This window comes from Salvelinus alpinus, chromosome 26 (genome assembly GCF_045679555.1).
Source record: "Salvelinus alpinus chromosome 26, SLU_Salpinus.1, whole genome shotgun sequence".
Classification (NCBI taxonomy): Eukaryota; Metazoa; Chordata; class Actinopteri; order Salmoniformes; family Salmonidae; genus Salvelinus; species Salvelinus alpinus.
The window spans coordinates 15,128,396-15,154,134 of NC_092111.1; the positions used below are offsets into that span (position 1 = coordinate 15,128,396).

At 41.1% G+C, this 25,739-nt stretch overlaps 1 long non-coding RNA gene across 1 annotated transcript in view; it reads right to left on the reverse strand.

Moving 5' to 3' along the window:
• The window catches only part of LOC139554804 (uncharacterized), a 139,305-nt gene that overhangs the window by 83,314 nt on the left and 30,252 nt on the right, over positions 1-25,739 (reverse strand). The gene's annotated exons all lie outside the window — the stretch shown is intronic.

A 25,739-nucleotide genomic window follows, 5' to 3' on the forward strand; every position in this document is an offset into this window, starting at 1 on the left:
AGTGCGAGGGTAGAGAGACATATACACAGATTCGACGGAAGGGAGTTCTCATTTTAGGTAGCGGCGCCAGGAGCTCTTGACAAGTAAATTTTTCCTTCAATTATGCTATTTTGTGATTGTATGCAAATGCTTGACTATTTTTCATTGTATGCAAAGGGGTGTATGGTCAATTATACTAATGGGAAATGTACAGTAAGCAAGGCATGGGGTTGGACCAACACACCAAAACGTGTTCATTTGCTTGTTATTCAGGACAAAACGCTATTTCACATGCTCACAACTTAGATTATGAATAACTTATAAATAATTGTGCATTCATTGTATGTTCTCTAGTATGTTGAAGCCTTATGATTGCAGTAGGAAGCGATGTCATACATTCTGAACATTCAGCTAATCAAGTTAGTTGTCAAAACTGAGAAATTCACAGAAAATATCCTGATTGAACACAAAGCCTTCACAGCTCTTTGATCAAATCTTTTCCACCTTTTCTCTCTTTCTCTTCTCCTGTGGTCAACCCACGTCACCCCCTCAGGTAGAGTCATAGTCTACCCTGTAACACTCCAAGGGTGCTATTTTCCTTGCAAACCCACATGCGCTATGAGTAAACACACCGTAATATTTTGAATAAACTGATACCGTAGCTCAAAATGGTATTGTGTGTACTGTATGTATTCGTATGTATACTTAAACTCTGGTTAAACAACATTTTAATAGAATAGGATCCCTTAGTCCACTGAGGGCAACTTGTATTCTAAGCCTGTTCAAGGGGGTAGATACCAACCCACTGATACAGGGTCAGATCTTTTTTTATCTAACTAACGCTTCTCTTAAAATGCTAACGCTTCTCCCATTAACATGTGGGCCAGCGTCGGCGGCCTCTCATAGGCGCCCGCGGATTCTCTCTCCCTCAGAAATGCTCTTTTAGCGTTTCGCTGACAGGCGACGCTTGGCTCTGTGCTTAATTAAAGGGAAAAACATGGCCTCCAACTGGCGTTAGTCGCACCCAGCCTGCATAATGGGAGATAATTAACTTCCTCCATCATCGCTTCACTTCAAAGGACAGGTTTGAGGGAGCCCTCCATATTCACGCGCACACACACATGCACGCACGCACGCACACACCTACACACAAAAGTTACATCTTTGGATCCCTGAAAATATTGCTTGTTTTCTGTGAGTTTGGAGTGGGTTAGAAGTGTGTTGAACACACAGTTGCACACAGGCACTTGCTCACGCATGACATTTAAAACATGCTAATTTAGGGAATATTGACTTCTATAGTTTTCTGGGGAATAGTCACTTTCATTTTCCCAATGTTCTCCGTCAAACCCCAGTGCCAGAAAACCATTTTTAAGGTGCGATCTGGGATTGGTACATCCATTTTTTTCACTTTTGAATGAATGATAATAGCATGTAAGAGCTAAACGCCGTCGCTAAAGAGAGCCCCATCACCTGCCCAGCCCGGACGAGATATCAAAGGAAGAATTCGGCAAGAGATGAAGCCTTGAGAACACATAATTGCAAAAGGAATAACACAGGGTGAAATGTTATTACAAGCCTAGTGTTGATTTAAGACTGGGCTGTTATAGGAGAGAACCTGTGTGGGGGTCTGCTAGACAGCCTTTCTCGCACACACACACACACACACACACACACACACACACACACACACACACACACACACACACACACACACACACACACACACACACACACACACACACACACACACACACACACACACACACACACACACACACACACACACACACACACACACACACACACACACACACAGTAGAAGGAGAAGGAAGGGGGTATTAAAGGGTCTACACTAGCAGGAAGGGTGTGAGGTTGTCATGAAGTGCTGTAAATCGTGGCGTGTGGCCTGACACAGTGGGTTCCGTCACGCCGGTGTGCATTACTATCCGCAAGGCCAATGTGTGTGTGTGCGTTCATGTATGTGTTTATCTGGGACTCCCTTTAGTGCGATGTCGCAAGCAGCCAATCATTTCTTCCACTCTAATTAGCACACATGTAAATCCAGGGAGCGTCCATCCAGGGGCCCAACCGTGATGTGGTAACTTTTCACCATGCGGGAGGGGTTTGTGCGTGTGTTTCCTGGTGCGAGGGGATGATGTTGTCCAAACATTGTCAGCTATGAGATGAGTCAGACTCTTCATCGGACAGGACCCTCCAAACCCAACCCCCACTTTACCGTCAGTTGCCTTAACCCCCCCACTCCCTGCCACCAGCCCCACAATTCACCTTCCATCATGGCCGCCACACCAGACAAAGGTCAATATTCCGAAAGCCCATTGACCGAGAGGCAGGGAACCGGGATTAATTTCCTATTCGGATTGGAGGGGATGGGGGAAGGAGAGGGGGCGTGATACACCTGATGTGACAGGCCGTTGCCTCTCCTTTTGGCACTTCTGGGTAAAGGACGATGAAGGGAGGGAGGGATGGAGGAAAGGGGGGGTGGACAGACAGGAAAAATAAACAGATGAATAAATAACAGGGAAAGGCAAACAGAGCCCAGCCATCATTCTGATTTAGCCGGGCCTCGTTGCTCGCTGCCCGCTCACAGCTGGGAGGTTCATGGTAACTTAAAGTAACGCTGTCCCCCCGGATATTTCCCACACCTTGGCGGAGCGAGCCGAGCTCATGTGGCAGATGTCAACTTTCAGGAAGCTTTAGTCATGTTTGGAGCGAGCGCCGAGGAGGAGGGGCAGGAAGGAGAAACAACTGACTTAAAGAATCTGTCACGAACATAAGCTTGACTTTAGACAAAAGATATTGAAGAATGTACCAAATCAATTTCAATGAACAAAGCTTGTAAGTTGTACTGAGAATTTGAAACGAAACGGGTTAAACCAAAACAGGAAACAATTGATGTTGTTGATCATATATATTTTAGAAAGAAATTGGGGGCGGAGGGGGGGGGTTGAAAAAGGAGGAGAACGTGTGTGGCACAGCACCACCAGCAGACCCCCCCGCTGGAGCTCAATAAAACACCAGCAGACCCCCCCGCTGGAGCTCAATAAAACACCAGCAGACACATTGGGACTTGATGTGGAGGGACAAGTAGGGAGAAATGGCAGAGGAAACAACCCCCAGCACAATGTCAAATCTCTCTCGCTTTCTCTGTCTCATATGGACAAACAGGAACATTTCTCTCTCTCCCTCTACCTCCATCTGTCTGTCTGTGTGTATCGTTCACTTGTTTTTCCTAAGTGCACTTACAAGGACACAGAGAGGAGGTAAAGTGAACAGTGAAGTATTGAAATTTCATGAGCCATAAGTTATGTTTCTCTCTAACCTCTACACAGCAAATTTGAGATCAGAATTTTAACACCCACAGTGTTAAATATAACACTTTCTTAGAAATTACAGTACTAGTCAAAAGTTTGGACACACCTGGATAACACATATGGATTCATGTAGTATCTAAAAATGTGTTAAACAAATCAAAATATATTTTAGATTCTTCAAAGTATCCACCCTTTGCCTTGATGAAAGCGTTGCACACTCTTGGCATTCTCTCAACTAGCTTCACCTGTAATGCTTTTCCATCAGCCTTGAAGGAGTTCCCACATATGCTGAGCACTTGTTGGCTGTTTTTCATTCACTATGTGGTCCAACTCATCCCAAACCATCTCAATTGGGTTGAGATGGTTTGGGACATTCATTTGGGCACAGAAGACAAACAGTTTTTTACTTTATTTTTAAAGCTGCCCAGAGTGGATGTTGTTTTTATTTTCAGAAGCAACTCATTCCACTCTGAGGCTCCAGTATACAAGAAAGTAGCTTTCCCAGCATTACTCCTGAACCTGCATAAGCACACATTAGGAACACCTGATCTGGTGCTTTGATTGTGTGCATCCCTAACTCAGGGAAAGTACTCAGTTAGATATCTGGGCACAGAACCATAAAAACTTCTGTAAACCAAATCTAGTCTAATCTGGGATACCCTAGCCTCAACAGGCAGCCATTTGAGTTCCTGAAAGCAGCTCCTGCCTATGTAAGAATGTGGACTCACCTTCAATACTACCCTGATCAGCTTATTCTAGGCTATTTGGAGCTTCCCCGTCATAAGCTTAAGAAGTAGTAGCATAGTCAAAATGGCATTGAATGAGGGCAGTGGCTGGCACTTTCATGGAGTCCTTGTCAAGCAGCTTGGACTTTCTAGACAACAACTTAGTCCTGGCAATAGCCTTCCCTAGCACTTTAGTGGCCATGCTCACACCTACCAAGCTTTCATCAGGGATGCATCCCAGGTAGCTAACATAGATTTTAGAAGTCAGCACCTCACGCCCTAACTCCACTCTGATTTCAGAGGACCTACTCAGTTGCCTCAGTTTTACCTAAGTGCAGAGATTATTATTTCCAAGCCATTTGCTAATGTTAGTAAGCTCTGTACTAAGTATGCTCTCCAACATACTTTTACTTTTGTGAGACACTAGAAGTGTCAAGTAATCCATATAAAGGACAAACATCTTTCATATCGTTAATATACAGTAATAACAGTAGTGGCCCAAACACACTCCTCTGCGGTACGCCACAACTCATTGGTTTTGCCTGAGACAGTGAACCATTAAGCTCTACTACTTACTCCCTACCTGATAAATACCCATCCTAGAGGGATACTGCTAACCCCAGTGCCTCCAGTTTGGAGACAAGGAGACAGTGGTTAACTGTATCAAAGGCCTTCTGTAGGTCAAGCAGTACCATTCAACAGATACAGTTGAAGTCGGAAGTTTACATAGCATAGTTGGTTTAGCCACGGAAAAAGACAGGAGCCTTCCCGCTAGCCAAGATTGGCTGAGATAATGAATAGGCTGAACATGCCAATATATGAATTCTGATTGGTCTGCCATGTAGCATGCTTCTGTCTATAACATGAGCTGATCAGTATGTGAAGATAATCCTTTCTATCATGGCTTTTTTAAATACAGTTGAAGCCGGAGGTTTACATACACTTAGGTTGGAGTCATTAATACTCATTTTTCAACCACTCCATACATTTCTTGTTAACAAACTACAGTTTTGGCATGTCGATTTGGACATCTACTTTGTGCATGACACAAGTAATTTTTCCAAAAATTGTTTACAGACAGATTATTTCACTTATAATTCAGTGTATCACAATTCCAGTGGGTCAGAAGTGTACATACACTAAGTTGACTGTGCCTGTAAACAGCTTGGAATATTCCAGAAAATGTTGTCATGGCTTTAGAAGCTTCTGATAGGCTAATTGACATCATTTGAGTCAATTGGAGGTGTACCTGTGGATGTATTTCAAGGCCTACCTTCAAACTCAGTGCCTCTGCTTGGCATCATGAGAACATCCAAATAAATCAGCCAAAAAAGTGTACACCTCCACAAGTCTGGTTCATCCTTGGGAGCAATTTCCAAACGCCTGAAGGTACCACGTTCATCTGTACAAACAATAGTACGCAAGTATAAACACCATGGGACCACGCAACCGACATACCGCTCAGGAAGGAGACATGTTCTGTCTCCTAGAGATGAACGTACTTTGGTGCGAAAAGTGCAAATCAATCCCAGAACAACAGCAAAGGACCTTGTGAAGATGCTGGAGGAAACAGGTACAAAAGTATCTATATCCACAGTAAAACGAGTCCTATCAGCAAGGAAGAAGCCACTGCTCCAAAAACCGCCCAAAACATACCAGACTACGGTTTGCAACTGCACATGGGGACAAAGATTGTGCTTTTTGGAGAAATGTCCTCTGGTCTGATGAAACAAAAATCTAACTGTTTGGCAATAATGTTATGTTTGGAGGAAAAAGAGGGATGCTTGCAAGCTGAAGAACACCATCCCAACCATGAAGCACAGGGGTGGCAGCATCATGTTGTGGGGGTGCTTTGCTGCATGAGGGACTGGTGCACTTAACAAAATAGATGCCATCATGAGGCAGGACAATAATGTGGATATATTGAAGCAACATCTCAAGACATCAGTCAGGAATTTAAAGCTTGGTTGCAAATGGGTCTTCCAAATGGAAAATGACCCCAAGCATACTTCCAAAGTTGACAACAAAGTCAAGGTATTGGAGTGGCCATCACAAAGCCCTGACCTCAATCCCATAGAACATTTGTGGGCAGAACTGAAAAAGCGTGTGCGAGCAAGGAGGCCTACAAACCTGACTCTGTTACACCAGCTCTGTCAGGATAATGGGCAAAAAAACACCCAACTTATTGTGGAATGCTTGTGGAAGGCTACCCGAGCGTTTGACCCAAGTTAAACAATTTAAAGGCAATGCTTCCGAATACTAATTGAGTGTATGTAAACTTCTGACCCACTGGGAATGTGATGAAAGAAATAAAAGCTGAAATAAATCATTCTCTCTACTATTATTCTGACATTTCACATTCCTAAAATAAAGTGGTGATCCTAACTGACCTAAGACAGGGAATGTTTACAAGGATTAAATGTCAGGAATTGTGAAAAACTGAGTTTAAATGTATTTGGCTAAGGTGTATGTAAACTTCCGACTTCAACTGTATTTCCCTCATCAGTCTCTTTCCTGATGAAGTCAGTCAAGTATGTTTTTCTAAAACCTGGCTGAAAATCATACATCCGACTTAGTTTGTTGACATATTAATACATTTGCTCATGTACAACTCTCTCCTGGATCTTTGATGTTATACTGAGGATGGATACAGGCCTATAATTCCCAGGGTCAGACTATGACCCTTTCTTATACAGAGGTATAACTTTATCATGTTTCATGTCCCTGGGAAAGATGTCTTGTTCAAGAGAGATTAATGATATGTGTAATACAAGGGGCAATTTGCTCAGCAGAATCTTTAAGAAACCTTGCAGGAATATTATCCAGGCCTGTGGCTTTGGAGCATTTAAGCTCTGCTAGCATACTGGCTATTTTGGCTGTTGCTACCTTTGCAAAATAAATAGTTTGGCTGAACCCCTAACTAATAGTTATTGACTTGGTTGTTTCCATACAAAACAGAACTGGTGGGCAGCTTGCTAACCAGCTTGCTGGCAACAAAAGTAAAAAAAGAGTTGAATTCATTGGTAACCTCTGATTTTTCATATACCATCTCCCCCCTGATGTTCAGACCAATACTGTTTAGTTTGTTTTGGTAGTACTATTACAGACTACTTCCTTAATAAATTATTTCCAAAGCTTTTTAGGGTCATTTCTGTTCTCAATCATTTTTTCAGCAAAGTAACTCCTGTTAGCTCATCCATCCTGCTCTGTGCTTAATTTCTGTGACGTTTATATAGGACAAAATCAGGCTGCTCATTTCTTAAAGGCCCATTGCCTTGCTTGGATAGATTCTAGAATCTCATGATTAAACCAAGGACTAGATCTCTGCTTTACCCTGACCCGTCTAATGGGAGCCATCACATTCACCACATCAAGGAATCTACATTTAAAGGCTTCCCAGGCACTGTCTACAACTACACTATCCAGCACAGGTGACCAGTCAATTTTACCCACTCTCTCCCTAAACATTTCAACATTTCAAAATGTTTTGAGTCCTCTGATTCTAACAGTTCTGTAACACTTAAATATATATTTGAAAACCCTCCTTGTGTAAAATGTAATAAAATTATCACTGATTCCATATACTATTACTCCACTCTGCGATATTTTGGATTCATTAGACACCAATATTAAGTCAATCGTACTTTTCACATACCCTGGTGGGATCTTTTATCATTTGGGTCAAGGCAGGTGATCTACAGAAGTGCATAAATATATTGTGGTTTGGGCTATCGTTTTTGCAGACAGTATTGAAATCCCAGTATTGAAATCCCTTAACAAAATGATTTCCTTCACCAGGGAATCATTCAAGTTTGACAACACAATTTCGAGACTTTCATAGAATGCATTCTGATTGGGCGGCCTGTAACTCACCCCCAACAAAATCGGCTTGGTTTTGGGAAGGCAGATTTCCAGCCAGACAATCTCCAGATCAACGCATAAATCCGATCTGACGTTATAAGCAATGTCCGATCTTACAAAGGCACATATCCCCCCACTGCTCCGTTTTCGATCCATCCTGAGAGTAATTGCCTATCTCAATTCCTGAGTCACAAACAGATGAATTCTACCATGTCTCTGTAAAACAGAAGACATCCACCTCTGATTTGCGAACCGAGAGGCGTATATCATCAATCTTCGGTAGTAGGCTTCGGACCTTTAAGTGCACAAAATGTAAACCCGATTCACTTGTAACTCTTGCCTCCCTCTGCACTACCATCCTCCTGCTGCGCTGCCTCCGGTGGCCTCTCTGCCGTCATGGAGTACCCCCCCCCCCCCACCCGGTGCCATCTACATCCTAGGTAAATCCTCTGGTCCCACTCCACCTTCAATGCTCACATACCCATCGGGTACAACACAGACAGCAAAGATAAGTTTCATTGACCCCATGCCCAAAGCTAGGATCACTGCATTTAAGATGAATCCACTGCGCGCATTCCAAACATACCAGACCTTTGCTGTTAATCTAGTGTTTGCAGGAGGAACATGGGTGCATAGGCCATTTGATGGTGTTGGTGATAAACTGAGGTCCAGGGCATTGATGGATATCCCCCGATAAGAGAAGGCATAGAGTTATTATAAGATCTCCACCATTCATTTGAGTTTTCAGACTGGCTTTCGATGATCGTTTTGATTTGTGCCAAGGTGTTATGAAAGTTTGGTATATAACATTCCTTCCAAACCCAAAGTGTTGGATACCATCAAAAGTATTGGCATAGTTTGCAGATGCGATTATTTCCAGTGATATTTAAAACAAAGTAAAAGTGCTGCCACCATGCTGAACTTGCCGGATCGCCATCTTGTCCTTTAACTGTATTTCAAAGTACTATAACAGGGGAATAACTGAACTAATGATTTGCTACCTTCACTTTGTGAGTCATAGATAAAGACCAGGGTTGTGTTCAGTTGGCACTTGCACTAGGACAAACATCTTAACGCTCCCTGCAGAACCAAGTCCAGTAGTGTTCACACAAGGTTAGATTCTGGGTTGCCAAGATTATTTGGCACGAAACAGGAAAAAACAAGCATTCTTATTGGACACTTACTTCCTGTGTTTCAAATGATTTTCCTATGCCTACTGATTGAGGCCCTCTAAAAGATCTCCCACAGTTTCTGGTTGAGTAAGTGTGTGTGTGTGTGTGTGTGTGTGTGTGTGTGTGTGTGTGTGTGTGTGTGTGTGTGTGTGTGTGTGTGTGTGTGTGTGTGTGTGTGTGTGTGTGTGTGTGTGTGCCTGCGTGTGCCTGCGTGTGTCTGCGTGTGTGTGTGTCAGCCTTTGAACTTGATATTTTGACATGTGTACTACTAGCCACACTTTAATACATTTAATCCCCATTCAACCACTGTACACACACCTCTAGTGTGCTGTTCAGGGCCGCTAACACACTGTAAATATTTGACCAGATCAGTTCTAATAGACTGGTGGAACATCAGTCCGGGTAAACATTTATTTTGTGCACATTCTCACATACACAGATGCACACATACACAAGTCTCTACAGAGTCATCCTGGTGTAGTTGAAGGAAGGATAGATTTGTTTAGCAAATTGCTGCTCTGTGTGAGATGACAAGAGTAGCCTGCATCTGCAGTAAATAATCTTCTATTATATTTTTGACACACTCACAATCCCACCCCCACACGCACACCAGCACACACACAAAGCTTGTTACAGCGGGGCAATTCAGTTCTGTATCGGATTTGAAATTGCGTCTAAACACAACATGCCGTCTGCAATCCACAGCCTGACTGGAAATAGCGCATTGCCTCTTCCCCCCTTCTCTTTAGTGAGGGATATAATAGCATACAAGTACTGAGAACAAAGGGAGAGGAGTCAAACTTGAAAGAAAACATTACAGCATAATCATAGTACTTCTGCTATTCCTCTTTCAAATATATCAAAGCAATAAGAGAGAGAGAGAAGAAGAGAGAAAAAAAAACTGTCAAGCTTCTAGAACAATCTGTTTCAAATGGAACAGAAAATTGTTTCCAATTTTTCCTCTTCCACCAATGATTTGGAGCTATCTAGAAGAACCCCTCTGGAAAAAAAATTAACTCATCCAATTTAGAACATATCTGAAGCCCCAATTACAAGTAATTACGTATTTTTCGCTCTCAACATAGTGAAATGATTTGGTTCGTTCTTATGAAGGGGTCTGGTTTGACTCAACAGAGACAACTGCTTCTGCTCTGAGTTAGTCCATTGAAGGGGTTGTGAGGATCTTTTGGAGAAAAAAAAGAGGGAAGGGGAGAGGGAAGGAGAGAAAGATGGAGGGAGAAGCGGACGTGTTGGCCATAAATGATGAAGGTGGTATTGAGACGAGACGACGGTGCGTGCCTCGGCGGCCGTTTGGCGTGACCCACATTAGGGCGATAAAATAAATAAGGGTTTGAGAGGTGTTTGTCTGTGTGTGTAGCTGGAATTTCAACAAGGGAAACCATCAACCAGCCAAGCACTTTCACTGCATACCAGTTCAGCCTGGACTCCAGGGTTTGAAAACACAACACGGAAATTAGAATCTGTCCCTAATTGATCAAACGTGTGGGCCCCACAGTTAAGCGAAAACACCTTTTATGTGAAGATTTGCTCTTATTTGCTTCTTGGATACTTCCATTCCATTCTCTCGTAATATTTATTGTATTCTCCTGTCTTATTTCCAATCAGTGTAATCAGATGGAGAAAACTAACTGCCCTTTTATGATGTTTGCATAACCCCCCCCCCCCCCAAAAAAAACCTTAAAGGCCAAGCCTGACCTTAAAGGCCAAGCCTCTACACCCTTTTCTCCAAACGAACAACAAGTAGATAGTATGACAAGGGCAACCACTTCAAAATATCCTTTGTGAGTTAAGAGCAGGGGATTTCCAACCTTTTTAAACCCAGGGACAACTATTTCACACCTGAGAAGTAAGTAAGGCCTCACCTCCAAAGCAGAGGGACAGCCCTCGAACATCCAAGTGGATCGGCAAAGTGTAAGATAGATAGTGCGTAAGGCATCGCATAAAAACTCACAGCGCGGAAGAGAAGTGTTCGAGTAAAGTTGACATTTGCAAACCCAGTGCGCTGGGTAACACTAGGAATATCTGGTCATATAAATAGCATAATGCTAATACAGGAACTCAGTCAGATCAAAGCGAAGCTCCTACCAATATGTAGGCACAGCACAGTGCATATACATCACCACATACAGGCATTCAAGCTGTGAGCGTTCGTGTTTCAATCATTTGCCAACAAATGCCTTTTCAATGCTTGGCCTTCTCAACAACAGCAAACACGCTGCTGGCTGTGCTAAAGAGGAGAGGATGGAGAGGAAAAAAACGGAACAGAAGAAATCAAAGACGTTCCGTCACCTGGGAAAGAGCCATAGGATAAAAGCAACATTGTTTTGAAGGTCACGTGACCCCTGTCACACTCACATCAACAAAAGCCCTGGGATGCTGAGGCGTTTGTAGAGCATCGATCTATCACACACACACGCATACTTACAAGCATACATACGCACGCACACACACACAAACCTCCTCCCACTCACCATCGCTTCTGATCGTCAACACTACACAAATACAGTTCCAATCCACCTGCTCTTGTTTGATGGCCTGCACTCACACATGACAACGCATTGATTTTTTACCCCTCTACCACTCTCGGCACATAAGAAAAAAACCATTAGGCCGACACTTCTCGTTTCCATTGACTGACAGGTCTGACGGGCCGAGGCTTTTCGCCCGGGTGCTTGACTGGCAGCTCGACACTTAAACAAGCTCTCCAGTTGCTATAATAGTTTAAAACACTTTCAATTACCCGAGTCAAACACATCCAGCAGACGAGCGCTCAGGTTGTTCTCTCTGAAGCACTCCCACCGGCCCCCACCCCCCCCATTGTACTGTATATGAGCCAACTTTGCTTACTGAATACTATTCATTTTGACGACAATATGGAAAAGGGAAGCCATGGTTCGCAAACAAGATTTTAAGAGTCAGAAATAGGATTTAATAATAACAATATCGGTGATAGTAGGCTGGCAAAGTCACAGCCCTTGATGCAGTTTCCCTTAGTTCAACTGAATTATATCTTTAATTCATATTTTGTGGAGAGAGAGAGAGAGAGAGAGAGAGAGAGAGAGAGAGAGAAAGAGAGATCAGTATAGCAAACGGTTCCTGACAGAAATTAGTGCCATTTCCAGGCTTTAGCTATGCTTTTAAGTAGTTGCTCTCTCAACTGAAAATGTTTCAACATTATGGTGAAAGTATACCCATTTAGCTGCTGATTATGTCCTCCCTCCCTCCCTCACACAGCTCATTTTGCAAGCTCACCAACAACCTAATGAAGAATCCTCATATATAGTGTTTTAGAGATTTCACTAATAAAGAACGTTGTAAAACATTCATAATGGTCTAAGGATTTCCCCCCAAAATACCCAAAAGAGCTGCTATTAAATCTGTTAGACATTGGGCATGTGTTGGAGTTAGGCATTTTATTATTGCCAGATAAGTTTTCAGATAACATTGTGTCTTGTCTTATATAATTTGTCAACCGCTAGCATGTTGATGATGCCCTGTGACAGAATGTATTAAAGGGAGAACTTGATTTGCAGAATGCAGTAGTCTAAGGTTTTTTTTTTGTTTGGAAATGAACGGCTTAATATGGTTTTATATGATTCATGTGACGCAACATCTTGCTTGCATCACAGAGATCATATTCACATTGCACCGTTGTGTCTTTTAAATATGCCATTGACTAATGAAGTGCTCACAAAATGCAGATGAAGGAAAATAATAGAACATTGACTTCCTTTATGAGTTTCCTTCATCTCAGTCAAGGAAATCTTTAGAAAATCTATTTTGCCCAAGTGCAATATATCTCTGCGCGTTATTGTCAACGGCACAGAATAAGGCAATTAGCAATTCCAAAAGACTCCAAAAAGGTCACGGAATACATTCACTGGTTTGACTACATGTCAGATCTAAGGTTACAGAGCAAGAAGGGTCCAAGATCCTGAGCACAAACTGTCCGTATTCGAATACCATACTTGCATCCTAAATAGTAGGCCGCTTGAGCATGCGAACAAAATAAGGTTTAATAGTATGCAACATTTCAAAAATCAAGTATACTTTAAATGCCCGGATGTCTTACTCTTTTCGGCTTTGATCAATTAGCTATTGGGATACGCTACCGAAATAAAAGAATGTGAAAATAGAGTATGTGAATTTTCAAAAATGTAGGCTAAGTAGTTTTTGTTCTCCTTAAAATGATCAGAATATTGCATCGTAGACTATATCTTTGAAAACAGAAGTATTTTTTTATTTTATTTTTTTACCCAAAATGGATTTCTGTTATCTCATTGAAGTGTTTCTTGTTCTCTTGGCCTTCATCAGAGCTTTTAAACGAAATACTAAACCATCTTTTTAGTTCTTAATGTGTTGGGATGTGGCTGCGCTTTTGATGTTATGTTAATCAGGCCTTTTGATTTGAACACATGGATTGTTTTAGTTATGTAGGCTAGGCTACCTATTTAATTATTTAATTTATGGATCAAGCCTTAGCAGTCATTCTGATCTAATTCCCAGTTATCAGTGCTTTAGTTTATTATGTTGCTGTCCAGCGGTTCTGAATTTGTGATACACACAACTGTCAATGTTTTTCTGTGCAATAGCCTTTTGATTTAAACATTTCAAACGTTTTGGTGTGTGTATTAGGCTATTGATTTATGTATATATGTTACAATAGTTTGATTTCACTAATAAATACTGTATATTGAAATGGTACCAAATGATCAGTATCTGTCTTCAGTCATTTTTAAATAGGATAGATGGGCTATGGTATAAGTAGAATGTGATTGTCTGCCTATAACCAGCCCGAGTAGGCCTATAACTCATTCTTATTCTATTCAGAGTTTAGAGAAATTAATCTAATTGGAAATGAGCTATTATCAGGCTGGTTATTATCAGGCTGGTTATTATCAGGCTGGTTAATGTGATGCATGTCTGTTGAATTTAGAAAAATCCACCCCATTCAGCCCCACCCCACCTACCAGTCAGGAGCCACTACTTTGTTGCGGAAGTGGCATGCTGCATACTTTTTACTACACGGTACGTGCTAAATAGTATGCAACTATGAGTACATAGTATGCAGTTTAAGTATATAGTACGCTAGTCTGGGTATTCGGACACAACCAATGTATTTTAAATAGACTGCAACTTTGTGTACATTCATTCCACTGGCTTTTGTATCTAACCCAATTTATAACCATAGTGAATTAAATGTTTTATATATTTTTCAGGATATTGAAGAAATACAAATGGATCAGCTCGTGTATTACATATTCCTTCTATTTCTAAATTAAGATTAAATATACAAGACAATGGGGAGATGTTTATACTTTTAACAAAAATAATCATACTAATTAAAATGATCAATTTTAAATTGCGTAAAAGCCTAAGTTTGTGAAGTGGTAAAATAATCTTGACAGAAAAAAATAACAAAGCCAAGAACCTATGGGTGCAATATGAGTGAGTCATGAGTCAACACAGATAAGACTGTGATACATACACAATATAAAGTGCATTTGGAAAGTATTCAGACCCTTCACTTTTTCCACATTTTGTTACGTTACAGCCTTATTCTAAAATAAAATAAATTCTGTCATCAATCTACACACAATACCCCATAATGTCAAAGTGAAAACAGGTTTTTAGAAATATTTGCAAATGTATTACAAATTATAAACAGAAATACCTTATTTAAATAACTATTCAGACCCTTTGCAATGAGACTCGAAATTGAGCTTAGGTCGAAATTGAGCTCAGGTGCATCCTGTTTCCATTGATCATGCTTGACATTAGACATGGACATGATTTGGAAAGGCGCACACCTGTCTATATAAGGGCCCACAGTTGACAGTGCATGTGAGAGAAAAAACCAAGCCAGAAGGTCGAAGGAATTGTCTGTAGAGCTCCAAGACAAGATTGTGTCGCGGCACAGATCTGGGGAAGGGTACCAAAACAATTCTGAGCATTGAAGGTCCCCAAGAACACAGAGGGCTCAGTCATTCTTAAATGGAAGAGGTTTGAAACGAATGGCTGTGCAGAGACGCTCCCCATCCAACCTGACAGATCTTGAGAGGATCTGCAGAGAAGAATGGGGTAAATCCCCAAATACAGGTGTGCCAAGCTTGTAGCGTCATAGTAAAGGGACAGAATACTTACGGAAGTGTAATGTTTCATTTGATACATTTTCACCCCAAACATTTTTCAAATGTTTCTTTGTCATTATGCGGTATTGTGTGTAGCTTGATGAGGGAAACAAAACAATGTAATCCATTTTAGAAGAACGTAACCTAACAAAATGTGGAAAAAGTCTAGGGGTCTAAATAATTTCCGAACGCACTGTATATGACCATATCAAGTCCCGTCATGGATCTAGTGAAATAAGAATATCATAACAATAATAAATACCCACATGAAGTGTATCCCAGAGTGTATACATACAGTATAAAACATCAGATGCAGGATGAGAAATAAAAGTGATTGACTCACAATCCACAAAGTACACTCATACAGACTTCTCTTGTGTGAAATTCCTAGGTGAAGGAAGACACAAAGTAAATGATGCGGCTAGTGAGTGAAACTGCCTGTGATGGTTTCCACAAAATGGCAGCCATCATCTTCATCATCTCCTGGGGTGATTGCCAGACACCATGATCGTGCTCCTGCCCAAGCTAAAATGATGAGTCCAGATTCAACCCTCAGTGGGATACAAACATCACCCACCACTCACAAAACTTCACTCACACACACAAACTTTGTATGGGCCAAAAGCGAATAATTATATGTAATTATATATGTCTTCAGAAAGAATTCATACCCCTTGACTTATTCCACATTTTGTTGTTTTACAGCCTGAATTCAAAATTGATTAAATCTTTTTTTTCAACCACCTACCCCATAATAACAAAGTGAAAATGTGTTTTTAGACATTTTTTCAAATGTATTGAAAATGAAATACAGAGCAATTAAAAAAAAAATGAAACTACCCAGACTCTGCCTAGAGCTGGCCATGCGACCAAACTGAGCAACCGCACAAGAAGGACCTTGGGCAGGGAGGTGACCAAGAACCCAATGATCACTCTGACAAGAACTACTGATATCCTTGACTGAGATGGGAGAGCTTGCCAGAAGGACAACAGTCTACACAGTACTTCACCAATCTGGGCTTAATGGGAGACTGGCCAGACTGAAGCCACAACTGAGAAAAAGGCACATGACAGCACGCCTGGAGTTTGCACCAAGGCACATGCAAGACTCTGAGAGCAGAAGGCAAAATATTCTGTGGTCTGATGAGACAACAATTTAACTCTTTGGCCTGAATGCAAAGCTCTATGTCTGGAGAAATCGAGGCACAGCTCATCACCCGTTGAAAACCATCCCTACCGTGAAGCATGGTGGTGGCAGCATCATGCTATGGGAATGATTTTCAGGGAACAATGAGTGGAGCCAAATACAGGCAAATCTTTGATGAGAACCTGCTTTAAAGTCCAAATGATCTTAGACTGGGGGCAACGATTCACGTTCCAACAGGACAATGACCCCAAGCACACAGCCAAAGTGACACTGGAATTCCTTCAGAACAATAATTTGAAAGTCCTTGAGTGGCCCAGCCAAAGCCCAGACTTGAATCCCATTACAAATCTGTGTAAAGACTTGAAGATTGCTGTTCACCGCCGTTCCCCATCTAACTTTACAGAGCTTGGAAAATCTGCAAGGAAGAATGGGAGAAAATCCCCAAATCCAGATGTGCAAAGCTTATACAGACAAACCCAAGACAACTCAAAGCTGTAATCGCCTCCAAAAGTGCTTCTACAAAGTATAAGACTCAGGGGAAAGAATACTTATGTAAATTATATATTTCTGTATTTCATTTGCAAAAAAAATCGAAAAACATGTTTTCACTTTGTCATTATTGAGTTTTGTGTGTAAATGGGTGAGAATTTTTTTTATGAATCTATTTTGAATTCAGGCTGCAACACAACAAAAACTTTCTGAAGGCACTGTATATATACACTAAGACTTTCCTGTCATTGCAACAGTAAAACACTGTAGAATGCACAGTAAAATATCACACACATGTTTTACAGCATTCATGCTGTAGATTGCACTGAATTATGGGTAAAATGCTTTAAAATACTGTTATTAACTGTAATTGGAAGCCTCCTGTAAAAATAACTAACATACTGTATTTATTTTACAGTAATAGATTATGCCTACTGTAGATTAAAATGATCAGTTTCAGGCGCCAACGTCGTGCGAGACACATAAAGCTCAGGCTATTTTAGTAAATATCTTCTGTGATAGGCTACAGCTGTGGCTCGCAGGTGGAGCACACAATGTGGTTTCTGGTATGTGTAACATGCGTCCGTCAACCCCCCCCCCCCCCAAAAAAAAAACATTGTACCAGTAATATATGGGTCATATCTTTTTAACTACTGAAAACATGCCATTTCTCTCTAGTAATGGTGAAAACATACCTGTCAATTATTATCTGGGTGATGTTTTTCTAGGTTGCACAACAAGATACTGTATTTACGAGCAAATATGTCAACTTGAGCTAGCTAGGTTAGCAAAGAAAACATGCCGTAATTTAACATTGGCTAACAATAAATATGCTTATAAACAAGTAGCAGGGATGCTGTAATATATATTTACAGTAAGAAAATAGTACTGTAAAATATATTACAGCATCTCTGCTGTAAAACAGCCATACCCCGTTCAAATGACCTTAAATATTTTGTCTTGCCCATTCACACTCTGAATGGCATCCATACACAATCCATGTCTCAATTGTCTCAAGGCTTAAAAATCTTCTTTTAACCTCTTTCCTTCCCTTCATCTACACTGATTGAAGTGGAATTAACAACTAACATCAATAAGGGATCATAGATTTCACCTGGATTTCCCTGGTCAGTCTATGTCATGGAACAAGAAGGTGTCCTTCTTTACTTTACATTACTTTGCATCTAAAAACAATGCAGTTTTGAAACGTCCTCCTTTGAGGCAAATCCTACTACCCAAATGCAGGCAAAGACACTACTAAGTAAGTGTACACTCAAGTTGTTGGGGACTAATCGGCAGACATGACCGCTCGGCCATGTTCTATCGCTTCGACTACATTGTTAGGTTAAACACCAGACAGATCCGAATCAGGAAAAAATCAATTGGTGTTGTTCCAGTGAGACAGGTGTGTAGGGGGTGCATCGGTCTCATAGGGAGTCACTTTATTTGGCAGGTCCTTAGCTTTTTTGTGCCGTGGCGCCTGCGACTGCTGACCTGGATAGAGACGAGCTCCAGGGAGAGAGCAGAGGGAATCTGTCACCTAGCTCTTTGACTGCCTAGCAGGAGGCCCTCTGAGAGATGTTCCATTCAAATTCCATTCTCCTCTCGCTTTTTTTACAGTGTAATTGGAATATGAAAAAAAACATGACTTGACAATATTTTATGAAGACAACACAGAGCAACATTCTTTGCTGTCACACTCGATGTTACACCTAACAGCAGACCCGGCTTGTTTCAATGGCTACTCTGTAACCGCATTACTTAACACCCTCAATCACATTACATTTTAGACACTACCACATATCTCAGCCATAGTAAGTATGGGGCGGCAAGTAGCCTAGTGGTTAGCGCGTCGGGCCAGTAACCGGAAGGTTGCTAAATCGAATCCCGAGCTGACAAGGTAAAAATGTGTCGTTCTGCCCCTGAACAAGGCAGTTAACCCACTGTTCCTAGGCCATCATTGAAAATAAGAATTTGTTTTTAACTGACTTGCATGGTGAAATTAAAAAAGGACATTTTTCCTCAATCAAGTAACACCCCACACCACTTCTAATTTACTTTACCACACCACATACAGCACATTCACATCCCTTGACCTTTCCTACGTTTTGTTACGTTACAGTTTTTCTTTATTTTGACTATTTTCTACATTGTAGAATAATAGTGAAGACACCAAAACTATGAAATAACACATATGGGACCAAGTAGTAATAAAAAAAAGTGTTATACAAATCAAAATATATTTTATATTTGAGATTCTTCAAATAGCCACCCTTTGACTTGATGACAGCTATGCACACTCTTGGCATTCTCTCAACCAGCTTCACCTGGAATACTTTTCCAACAGTCTTGAAGGAGTTCCCACGTATGCTGAGCATTTGTTGGTCTCTTTTCCTTCACTCTGCTGTCCGACTCATCTCTTGTTGGTTGAGGTCGGGGGATTGTGGAGGCCAGGTCATCTGATGCAGCACTCCATCACTCCAGCACTCTATGGGTCATTGTCCTGTTGAAAAACAAATGATAGTCCCACTAAGCCCAAACCAGATGGGATGGCGTATCGCTGCAGAATGCTGTGGTAAGCATGCTGGTTATGTGTGTCTTGAATTCTAAAATAAGTCACTGACAGTGTCACCAGCAAAGCACCCCCACACCATAACACCTCCCCCTCCATGCTTTATGGTGGGAAATACACATGCGGAGATCATCCATTCACCCACACCGCATCTTACAAAGACACAGCGGTTGGAACCACAAATTTCCACTGGTCTTATGTCCATTGCTCGTGTTTCTTGGCCCAAGCAAGTTTCTTCTTATTATTGGTGTCCTTTAGTAGTGGTTTCTTTGCAGCAATTCGACCTTGAAGGCCTGATTCACACAGTCTTGAACTCTGTAAAAGCATTTATTTGGGCTACAATTTCTGAGGCTGGTAACTCTTATGAACTTATCCTCTGCAGCAGAGGTAACTCTGGTCTTCCATTCCTGTGGCGGTCCTCATCAGAGCCAGTTTCATCATAGCACTTGATGGTTATTGTGACTGCACTTGAAGAAACTTTCAAAGTTCTTGAAATTTTCCGGATTGACTGACCTTCAAGTCTTAAAGTAATGATGGACTGTCATTTTTCTTTGCTTATTTGAGCTGTCGTGCCATAATAAGGACTTGGTATTTTACCAAATAGGGCTATCTTCTGTATACCTTGTCACAACACAACTGATTGGCTCAAACGCATTAACGCATTAATTCCACAAATTCACTTTTAAGAAGGCACACCTGTTTATTGAAATGCATTCCAGGTGACTACCTCATGAAGCTGGTTTAGAGAATGCCAAGAGCATGCAAAGCTGTGATCAAAGCAAAGGGTGCCTATTTGAAGAATCTCAAATATAAAACACTTTTTTGGTTACCACATGATTCCATATGTGTTATTTCATAGTGTTGATGTCTTCACTATTATTCTACAACGTAGAAAACAATTTAAATTAAGAAAAACCCTTGAATGAGTAGGTGTTCTAAAACTTTTGACCGGTAGTGTAAGAATTCACACCCTCTACTTTTTAAATAACATTTAAAAAAATGATTTAACCTTTATTTAAGTACTTTACTCAGTACTTTGCTGAATCACCTTTGGCAGCAATTAAAAGCCTTGAGTATTCTTGGGTATGACGCTACAAGCTTGGCACATCTGTATTTGGAGAGTTTCTCCCATTCTCCTCTGCAGATCCTGTGAAGCTCTGTCAGATTGGATGAGGAGCTTCGCTGCACAGCTACTTTCAGGTCTCTCTAGAGATGTTCGATTGGGTTCAAGTCTGGGCTTGAACCCAGAAACTTGTCCCGAAGGCACTCCTGCGTTGTCTTGGCTGTGTGCTTAGGGGCGTTGTCCTGTTTGAAGGTGAACCTTCACCCCAGTCTGAGGTCCTGAGTGCTCTGGAGCAGGTTTTCATCAAGGATCTCTCTGCACTTTGCTCCGTTCATCTTTCCCTCGATTCTGACTAGTCTTCCCGTCCCTGCCGCTGAAAAACATGCCCAAGGCATGATGCTGCCACCACCACGCATCACCGTAGGAATGATGCCAGGTTTCCTCCAGAAGAGATGCTTGGCATTCCGGCCAAAGAGTTAAATTTTGGTTTCATCATACCAGAGAATCTTGTTTCTCATGGTCTGAGAGTCTTTACGAGTCTTTACGGCACCTCCAAATAGGCTGTTATGTGCTTTTTACTGAGGAGTGGCTTCCGTCTGGCCACTCTACAATAAAGGCCTGATTGGTGGAGTGCTGCATTGATGGTTGTCCTTCAGGAAGGTTCTCCCAGCTCCACAGAGGAACTCTGTAGGTCTGTCAGAGTAACCATTGGGTTCTTGGTCACCTCCCTGACCAAGGCCCTTCTCCCCCGATTGCTAAGTTTGGCAGGGTGGCCAGCTCTAGGAAGTCTTGGTGGTTCTAAACTTCTTCCATTTAAGAATGATGGACGGCAATCTATTCTTGGGGACCTTCAATGCTGCAGACAATTTTTGGTACCCTTCCCCAGATCTGTGCCTCGACACAATCCTGTCTCGGAGCTCTACGGACAATTCCTTCCACCTCATGTCTTGGTTTTGCTCTGACATACATGGTCAACTGTGGGAGCTTATATAGACAGGTGTGTGCCTTTCCAAATCATGTCCAATTAAATGTACCACAGGTGGACTCCAATCAAGTTGTAGAAACACTCTCAAGCATGATCAATGAAAACAGGATGCACCTGAGCTCAATTTCAAGTCTCATAGCAAATGGTCTGAATACTTACGTAAATAAGGTATTTCAGTTTTTTATTTTAAAGAAATTTGCAAAAATTTCCAAAAACCTGTTTTTGCTTTGTCATTATGAGGTATTGAGTAGATTGATAAAAAAAAATACATATTTAATACATTTTATAATAAGGCTGTAACGTAACAAAATGTGGAAAAAGTCAAGGGGTCTGAATACTTTCCAAATTAACTGTATATTGGACTTCAGAGGTAAATTCACACACAGTAAATGATGAAAACCGATAGATGGGACTCATAATTTCCTCTCTTTGGATTTTTACTCAACCAGGATGTCATAATGTTGCTCTGCTTTTATTCTGTATGTGTACACGTTTGACTATACTTGTGAGTAGCAGAATTCCTCGCAAGAATAGTAAACAAACTCAAATTCAGAGAAGTGAGGACATTTTGCCGGTCCTCACTTTTAAAAAGGCTATATTAGGCTTAGGGGTTAGGTTAGGGGTTAAGGTTAGGGAAAATGGGATTTTAAATGGGACTGTGTGTGGATGTGTGTGTTATTTATTTTTTGGACATAAAAGACTATAAAAACACCAGCAAATCAGCCTCAAGTGATTTTCATTTTGGAATCCATTCCAAAGTATACCCACGCATAGTAGAGAGATTTGATCATATACAAATGTAAGCAAGGTTTGAAATTGTGATGTTTTGGTCAAATATTATATCTGTCTCGGCTTCTTGAGGTCTTCAAATGATTTGTAATTATGTTCCGGCCCCCTAACCATCTGCTCACAAAAACAATTGGCCCGCGGCTGAATCGATCTACGATCCCTGTTGTAGGGTATGAGATTCTTTGTGACCCCCCACTTTTCCAACCCCGACCCCTCTGCCCCAACCATCTCTCTTCATCATTACACCTCCCTCATCTCTTCACTGTTTTGCTAGTGTGTGTCTCCTGTTTCTTGGGAAAAAGGGGAGATTACTGTTGTAGCGGAGGCCCAAGGTGCTGCTGGTGATGCTAGATAATCGCACGTAAACAAACGGAGCCTCAGGATAAGTCCCGTCAACGCCGGACTCGTTCTAGCTCTCAAACAGCAAGACTGTGGAACGATAAAGACCATGAGGAGTAAAAACAGAAAACATCGGGTAATGTATGGCAAGCGAACTAAAGAGACTGAAGCACCCCCCCCCAAAAAAAATGTTGTAGAAGAAATCTGACCCATAATCCTTTTTATAAAATTGGCAATTCTCTGAAGCACCCTGTATTAAGTTTATAGCTCTCTTAAGTTTGGTCTCGAGGATTGAATGGGAGTGGTAGGCTGTGCTGACATGGCAACACTAAATAAATGGTTACATTTTCCATTTTTGACATGGTCACACAAAATAAATGGTAAAATATATATACTGTATATACACAGTCAGATCCATCATTATTGTCACCCTTGATAAAGATGAGCAAATAAAACTGTCTAAAATAAATAATATAAAACGGGATATTATGTTGTTTTATACCAATACAATTGTTCAGAGAAAGAGTTTTTGTTGAACAAATAATAAAAACATGTTTATTTTATAGAGCTCTTTGACCACACACACCAGTGGTGGGTTTGGTGTCAACATAAGGATGCATAAGCACAAAAGAACGCCATACTTACTGTAAAACATCTTTGATGTTATGGGGCTATTTTGTTTCCACTGGTCCTAGGGCTCTGATGGTGGATCATTGATGTTATGGGGCTATTTTGTTTCCACTGGTCCTAGGGCTCTGATGGTGGATCATTGATGTTATGGGGCTATTTTGTTTCCACTGGTCCTAGGGCTCTGATGGTGGATCATTGATGTTATGGGGCTATTTTGTTTCCACTGGTCCTAGGGCTCTGATGGTGGATCATTGATGTTATGGGGCTATTTTGTTTCCACTGGTCCTAGGGCTCTTGTTAAGGTCAACTGCATCATGCACTTTGCCAAGTACCAGGACATTTAAGCCAAAAACCTGGTTGCCTCTGCCAGGAGGCTGAAACTTGGCCGCAAGTGGATCTTCCAGCAAGAACAATAACCCCAAGCACACATCAAAATCCACAAAGAAATGGTTAATTGGTCACAAAATCTAATTTTGCAATGGCCAGCTCAGTCTCCGGACTTGAACCCCATTGAAAACCTGTGATTTGAATTGAAGAGGGCAGTCCATAAGCGCAAACGAAGGATATCAAGGATCTGGAAAGATCCTGTATGGAGGAATGGTCAAGATCCCTCCCAATGTGTTCTCCAATCTCATAAAATGTTTTATAAAAAGGTTCAGTGCCATTATTCTCGCAAGCTGGTGGATTGAAAGGTATTCAAAACAGGGTTGGCAATCATTCTGACCCCTATCTTTCGAGAAAGAAAAAAAAAGTATTACAATGAAATTATATAATTTCCCAATTTGTTTTAGCATATAATATAGCTCAGTATTTGCATTATTTATTTTAATACAGTCGTTATTGGTAATCTTTATCAAGGGTGTCAATCATTTTGGACCCCAACTGTATATATACAGTGAGTAGACCAAACATTAGGAACACCTTCCTAATATTGAGAACAGCCTCAATTCTTCGGGGCATGGGCTTTACAAGGTGTCGAAAGATTTCCACAGGGATGCTGACCCATGTTGACTCCGATGCGTCCCACAGTTGTGTCAAGTTGGCTGGATGTCCTTTGGGTAGTGGACCATTCTAGATACACATTTGAAACTGTTTAGCATGAAAAACACAGCACCTTTGCAGTTATTGACACAAAGCCTGGCAGCTATTACCATACCCCATTCAAAGGCACTTACAAGTACACAATCTATTTCTCAATTGTCTCAAGGTTTAAAAATCCTTCTTTAACACAGATTCAAGTGGATTTAACAAGTGACATCAATAAGGGATCATTGCTTTCACCTGGATTTACCTGGTAAGTCTATATCATGGAAAGAGCAGGTGTTCTTAATGTTTCGTATACTCAGTGTAATATGCATGCATTAATAACACATTTCAAAAGGAGAAGCTGTTTTGTTCAAAGCAAAAAGCATATGCCTTTTAATATAAATCAATAACCTCAATTAAGGTTTGTTTCATACGCTGTAATTACCATGAGGTCATAGCGCATTATTCAAAGTCACTTCAATTTACCACATTGTAAAAAGACAGGACAGATGGAGGAAACTGAATAATGAACATATACTTATTTGCAACACACGAAGATACTTTCTGTATTTCTTACTAAGTACGTCATGTTCAGCAACCCCTTGAGTAGGCTACTGTTTACAAAAATTGTGACTGGACCGGTGTCGGTTTGATAAAATTATGAGTGGGTGTCTGTCTAATCACAATCCCTTCTTTGTCTACCCATAAAGGCTCTTTACGGCAAGGACATTTCTTTTAAATACTGCCATATGCAAATCCTTGCATGCAATTAGCATTTGTAAGTATTTCAACCCCCCATATTTATTGGATTTTCAGGGCACGCTGATCATTGATTTATGCGCTCCTGGCAATCATATTTCCATATTTGTACGATTTTAACGACGGTAATAATTCAAGGATCTGCGGGCATAATCTTTGAACGAAATGCCTAATTACATCCTCAAAGCATCATCATTTTGCCAGGGTGTCCAGACAAAAAATAGTGTGAAGAAGGTGTGCGTGTGTGTGTGTTTTTCTCTTCAATGCCTGAGTATAAAGAGGACTACTTTTTTCCCCACTCTCTCCCAAATACCTTTCACTTCTGCTCTACTTAAATAAAGAGGACTTAGAACTGTAGCCTAACACTTTATTCATCGTGACACTCCTTCATGACAACGTCAATCATAGGGGTTGAGGAGATTCTATTCTGTGATGCACAAACTGTCCTCCACCTTTCCACACTCACATCCAATGTTATCTCCCTCCTCTTCCCCAACCTAACAGTGAACGTTTCCCCCGTTTGCCACATTGCTTCATTTGAGTTGACACGATGTATGTGCTCTCCAATGACAGAAATACAGGCAAATATCAAAATATCATAATAAAGAGAGGCTGACATCTACCAGTGTTTTTGGTCAACAACATCAGGGAAATGTGTCCTCTGTCTGTAGACACGGCCTTAGAGACCATTTCACCAATTCCTTTTGTTGTGTAAA